Below are 6,267 nucleotides of genomic sequence, written 5' to 3'. Positions count from 1 at the left end.
GAAGTTAGCCGAAGACTGCAATTTCGTAACATTTCGAGAGCGCATGTTGCGCGACCAGATTGCCATCGGAATCAATGACGTAACCATGCAAACACGGCTGCTGGAAACGACGTGTTTAACCTTCGAAACTGCGAAGGACACCGACGTAGCTATGGAAGCTGCGCGTAAAAATTCACGCGCATTGAGCTGTCAGCAAGCACAGCTACTATCTGACGAAGCTCCGGAGCAAGCAAACGTTGTCGCCTCGGGGAAAAATGATTGCTGTTGCTTTCGTTGTGGGGGAGGTCACTCTACGCGTTCGTGTAGGCACGGCAACACGATCTGTCACAACTGCCGTCAGAAGGGGCACCTTGCAAGAGTTTGCAGAGTTCAGCCGGGGTGTAGAAATGTCGACCGGAGCCAGTCTAGTCGCACCCGGTCTAGTCGCGTGAACAACCTGGGCGACCTGCCTGTCTCTGCTGAAGAGCCCGAAGTTTTCGACTTGTGGACGCTTCACACAGCTCGTTCGGAGCCAATGCGCATAGCGGTTGAAGTTAACGGCGTAACGCTCGATATGGAGTTGGACACCGGCGCAAGTGTGTCGAGCATTGATGAAGGCAAGTTCGCCAAGCTTTTTCCGTCGGTGCAGTTGGAGCCATCGAGTGTGCAGCTGAGAAGTTTTTTTCGGCGACATGAAACGCGTCCAGGGAAAGCTGGAAGCAATGGTCAAACTTGGCGACAAGGAGCGCCAGCTACCACTATTTGTCGTGAAAGGGGCGTGTCCCACGCTTTTTGGACGAAGCTGGATGAAGGCATTCAAGCTAGGCATCACTCAGACGGAGGGAGTCAACGTCGTGAAGTCTACGGAAGACCTGGTAAGCCAATAACACGAAGTTTTTTCGGAGCAGCTTGGCACGTTTCACGGCGTTGCAGCTTCTATATCCGTACAAAAGGGCGCGAAGGCACTTTTTGTCAAGGCACGTCCGATACCATTTGCTTTCCGTGATCGGGTTTTTGAAGAACTACAGAGAATGGAACGGGAAGGCGTTATCAAACCGGTGAAAACTTCTCAGTGGGCCGCGCCCATCGTTCCTGTATTGAAGCGCGACGGCCGGGTTCGGGTCTGCGGCGATTTTAAGACTACCATAAACCCGGTGACAGTCGTCGAGTCCTACCCTATTCCTGGGATTGAGGAACTTTTTGCGCGGCTTACAGGGGGCAAGAAGTTCACAAAGCTTGACTTGCAAGACGCCTACCAGCTGGTTCCACTCGATGAGAAGTGCCAAGAGCTAGTCACCATTAATACTCCGAGGGGGTTATACCGATTCACAAGGCTGTCGTTCGGGTTTTCATCAGCTCCGGCTATATTTCAGCGAGAGATGGAGAATCTTTTGCACGACCTTGACCATGTCATAGTGTGCTTTGACGATATTCTGTTCGCAGGAACCAGTGACAAAGAGCATTGGGAAAATTTCGGCCGAGTGTTGGATCGCCTGAAAACCGCGGGACTGCGACTGAAGTTATTCAAATGCGAATTCTTGAAACCAGAAGTCCAGTACTTGTGCCATGTCATTAGTGCGGCTGGGCTGCGTCCAAACCCGGCTAAGGGACTAAACACGCGCTATCCGCACACCCGCTCCGCACGTGGCGGGGCACCTGCCGCCCGCAAACGGAGGAGGAAAAACCGGTACCCCTTTTGCGACTACTGGCGTCGTTCCGGTTTTCCTCCTGCGTTTGCGGGCGGCAGGTGTCCCGCCACGTGCGGAGCGGGTGTGCGGATAGCGCGTGTATAGTCCCTAAGACTGAAGCAGTGCTGGAAGCCCCCGCACCCCGAGCGGTCAAGGAACTTCAGAGTTACCTCGGGTTGGTTATTTTTACATAAGAGTCTTGCCAAACATTTCTGCCGTGGTACAGCCGCTCAATAGTTTGTTGGCGTCGGGAACACCGTGGCACTGGGAAACTGATGAAGAGCAGGCATTTCGGAGAAGCAAGGAGCTATTGGCCTCTGCTGATATACTGACACACTTTGACCCAGGAAAGCCAAATGTGCTTGTAACTGATGCCTCTCCCTTCGGTATTGGAGCAGTACTGGCGCAGCGAGAGTCATCTAGAGAAGAGCGCCCCATTGGTTTTGCTTCCCACAGCCTGGCAACCACGGAGAAAAAGTACAGCCAATTAGATAAGGAGGCATTGAGCCTTGTATTTGGCGTTACAAAGTTCAGGCAGTAGTTATGGAACCGGCATTTCGAGGCCGTCACAGATCACAAACCGCTGCTCGGCCTGCTCGCAGCAGACAAACCAGTTCCCGAATGCTGTTCTCCAAGAGTGCTAAGGTGGGCCTTGCTGCTGTCGGGGTACAGTTACGACCTCAAGTATAGGCCGTGTTCACAAATTGCACATGCCGTTGGGTTAAGCCGGCTACCGCTGCCAACTCCCGAATTTGTTGTTGACTGCCCTGCCGAAGTGTTAATGCTGGAAGGAGCATACCGAGGGGTGCTGTTGTCAAATGCTGTTGCGGCAGCTACCTCCAGAGACCCGGTGCTGTCGCAAGAAAGAGCAGCGTTGTGGTCAGGCTGCCAGATAAACCTAGGGTCAGAGGGAAGACCCTACGAGACGCGCTGTCAAGAGATGAGTGTGCAAGGGAATTGTCTATTGTGGGGCAACAGAGTCATTGTTCCAAAATCCTTACAGTGGGACGTCCTCCAGTTGCTGCATGAGAGTCACCCAGGACTCTCCAAAATGAAGCCAGTTGAGCGTAGCCATGTGTGGTGGCCTAGCTTGGATAACGACATAGCGATAACCATTCAAAGGTGCCGTATGTGCCAGGAGCGTCAAAGAGTGTCAAGACCAGTGCCTGTCATGCCCTGGCCGTTCCCGGAGAAACCGTGGTCACGGCTGCATGTGGACTATGCCGGTCCTTACAGGAACACTTATTTTTTTATCGCAGTCGATGCGTTCTCAAAGTGGATTGAAGTGTTCCCGGTCTCGACACCCTCGGTTGAAGCAACTATTTCCTGCATGCGAATTATGTTTGCAAACCAAGGCCTTCCAGATGTGGTCGTGTCGGATAATGGGCCAGCATTTACCAGTGAGCTCTACTCCACATTCCTCAAGAAAAACAAGGTGAGGCGAATGCTGGTGCCGCCGTATCATCCAGCATCTAACGGTGCTGCAGAGCGGGTAGTGCAGACGGTCAAAAACAAGTTGCGGAAGGCTGGCCCTGGAGATATTCGCACTCAAATTGTCCGCATGCTCCGGACTTACAGATCAACGCCTCACGAGGTCACGGGTTGCTCTCCGTCGGAGCTGTTGTTGGAGCGGAAGCTGGGGAGTGCGTTGGACCTGCTACACCCAGACCCCAGGACTAAGGTGCTACAGAAGCAACTTAAGCAGAAAATCAGATGCGATCAAGGAACAAGACCCAGGGTATTGGGTCACCCTGGTGACCAGGTGTCCGCAAGGAGCTTCCGTCCAGGTCCTGCGTGGCTCCCTGCAGTCGTCACCAAACAACGCACTTCGTCCAAGGATGTTCTACTGGAGGACGGACGGCGTTTAACTCGACATCTGGATCACATCTGCCAGCCCCCTGAGGAACTAATGCAGACAACCAAGAGTCGCGCAGCCCAGTAGCTACACGTCTGACTCCAAGCTTGGACGTGGGTCAGAGGCAGCTAACACGGATCGCCTTCACGACACCGAGTCTAGGCAAGATCCCAGGGAAGACGTGGCGAGGGAAACGGAACTTCCTGTCACAACACCCAGTACTCCTGTCCTGCGTCGAAGTACCAGAATTCGACGACCAGTATCGCGCTGCTCACCTTGATCAAATTGTTTGCATCCATTTATAAAGGGGGGAGGGATGTGATAAGATTAATTTGCCGTTCCGGCGCCCGGGGGCGTCGATGTTACAAGGAAATAAATACGGTGCACATGACCAGCCAGTCATGTGTGTAACCCGCCAACGTACGTGTGTAACCCGCCAACGTACCGAGTCTAGGCAAGATCCCAGCGAAGACGTGGCGAGGGAAACGGAACTTCCTGTCACAACACCCAGTACTCTTGTCCTGCGTCGAAGTACCAGAATTCGACGACCAGTATCGCGCTGCTCACCTTGATCAAATTGTTTGCATTCATTTATAAAGGGGGGACATTGCATGACATTGCATTGATGAGTAACGCGGGAGACGAATTACAGCTCATGATTACTGAACTGGATACGGAAAGTAGAAGAGTAGGTCTGAAAATTAATATGCATAAAAGTAAAGTAATGTGGAACAATCTTGGCAGAGAACAGCGCTTCGCGATAGGTGGCGAGACGCTGGAAGTTGTAAAGGAGTACGTCTACTTAGGACAGCTAGTAACCGCGGAGCCGAACCATGAGAGTGAAATAACTAGAAGAATAAGGATGGGATGGGGCTCATTCGGCAAGCATTATCAAATCATGAATAGTAGTCTACCACTATCTCTCAAGAGGAAGGTATATAACAGCTGCATCTTACCGGTACTTACCTACGGAGCAGAAACCTGGAGACTTACAAAGAGGGTTCAACTTAAATTGAGGACGACGCAGAGAGCGATGGAAAGGAAAATGATAGGTGTAACCTTAAGAGACAGGAAGAGAGCAGAGTGGGTCAGGGAACAAACGGGGGTTAAGGATATCATAGTTGAAATTAAGAGGAAGAAATGGATATGGGCCGGCCACGTAGCACGTCGGCAGGATAACCGGTGGTCATTAAGGGTAACTGACTGGATTCCAAGAGAGGGCAAACGCGTGAGGGGAAGACAGAAAATTAGGTGGGTAGATGAGATTAAGAAGTTTGCAGGTATAACGTGGCAACAGAAAGCACAGGACCGGGTGGATTGGCGGAACATGGGAGAGGCCTTTGCCCTGCAGTGGGCGTAGACAGGCTGATGATGATGATGATGATGATAAAGGGGGGAGGGATGTGATCAGATTAATTTGCCGTTCCGGCGCCCGGGGGCGTCGACGTTACAAGGAAATAAATACGGTGCACATGACCAGCCAGTCATGTGTGTAACCCGCCAACGTACCGAGTCTAGGCAAGATCCCAGGGAAGACGTGGCGAGGGAAACTAAACTTCCTGTCACAACACCCAGTACTCCTGTCCTGCGTCGAAGTACCAGAATTCGACGACCAGTATCGCGCTGCTCACCTTGATCAAATTGTTTGCATTCATTTATAAAGGGGGGAGGGATGTGATGAGATTAATTTGCCGTTCCGGCGCCCGGGGGCGTCGATGTTATAAGGAAATAAATACGGTGCACATGACCAGCCAGTCATGTGTGTAACCCGCCAACGTACGTGTGTAACCCGCCAACGTACCGAGTCTAGGCAAGATCCCAGGGAAGACGTGGCGAGGGAAACGGAACTTCCTGTCACAACACCCAGTACTCCTGTCCTGCGTCGAAGTACCAGAATTCGACGACCAGTATCGCGCTGCTCACCTTGATCAAATTGTTTGCATTCATTTATAAAGGGGGGAGGGATGTGATAAGATTAATTTGCCGTTCCGGCGCCCGGGGGCGTCGATGTTACAAGGAAATAAATACGGTGCACATGACCAGCCAGTCATGTGTGTAACCCGCCAACGTACGTGTGTAACCCGCCAACGTACCGAGTCTAGGCAAGATCCCAGGGAAGACGTGGCGAGGGAAACGGAACTTCCTGTCACAACACCCAGTACTCTTGTCCTGCGTCGAAGTACCAGAATTCGACGACCAGTATCGCGCTGCTCACCTTGATCAAATTGTTTGCATTCATTTATAAAGGGGGGAGGGATGTGATCAGATTAATTTGCCGTTCCGGCGCCCGGGGGCGTCGACGTTACAAGGAAATAAATACGGTGCACATGACCAGCCAGTCATGTGTGTAACCCGCCAACGTACCGAGTCTAGGCAAGATCCCAGGGAAGACGTGGCGAGGGAAACTGAACTTCCTGTCACAACACCCAGTACACCTGTCCTGCGTCGAAGTACCAGAATTCGACGACCAGTATCGCGCTGCTCACCTTGATCAAATTGTTTGCATTCATTTATAAAGGGGGGGGGGGGATGTGATAAGATTAATTTGCCGTTCCGGCGCCCGGGGGCGTCGACTTTACAAGGAAATAAATACGGTGCACATGACCAGCCAGTCATGTGTGTAACCCGCCAACGTACCGAGTCTAGGCAAGATCCCAGGGAAGACGTGGCGAGGGAAACTGAACTTCCTGTCACAACACCCAGTACTCCTGTCCTGCGTCGAAGTACCAGAATTCGACGACCAGT

The sequence above is a fragment of the Rhipicephalus sanguineus genome, chromosome 4, assembly GCF_013339695.2.
Source record: "Rhipicephalus sanguineus isolate Rsan-2018 chromosome 4, BIME_Rsan_1.4, whole genome shotgun sequence".
NCBI classification, from domain to species: domain Eukaryota; kingdom Metazoa; phylum Arthropoda; class Arachnida; order Ixodida; family Ixodidae; genus Rhipicephalus; species Rhipicephalus sanguineus.
This window is presented reverse-complemented; position numbering follows the sequence as displayed.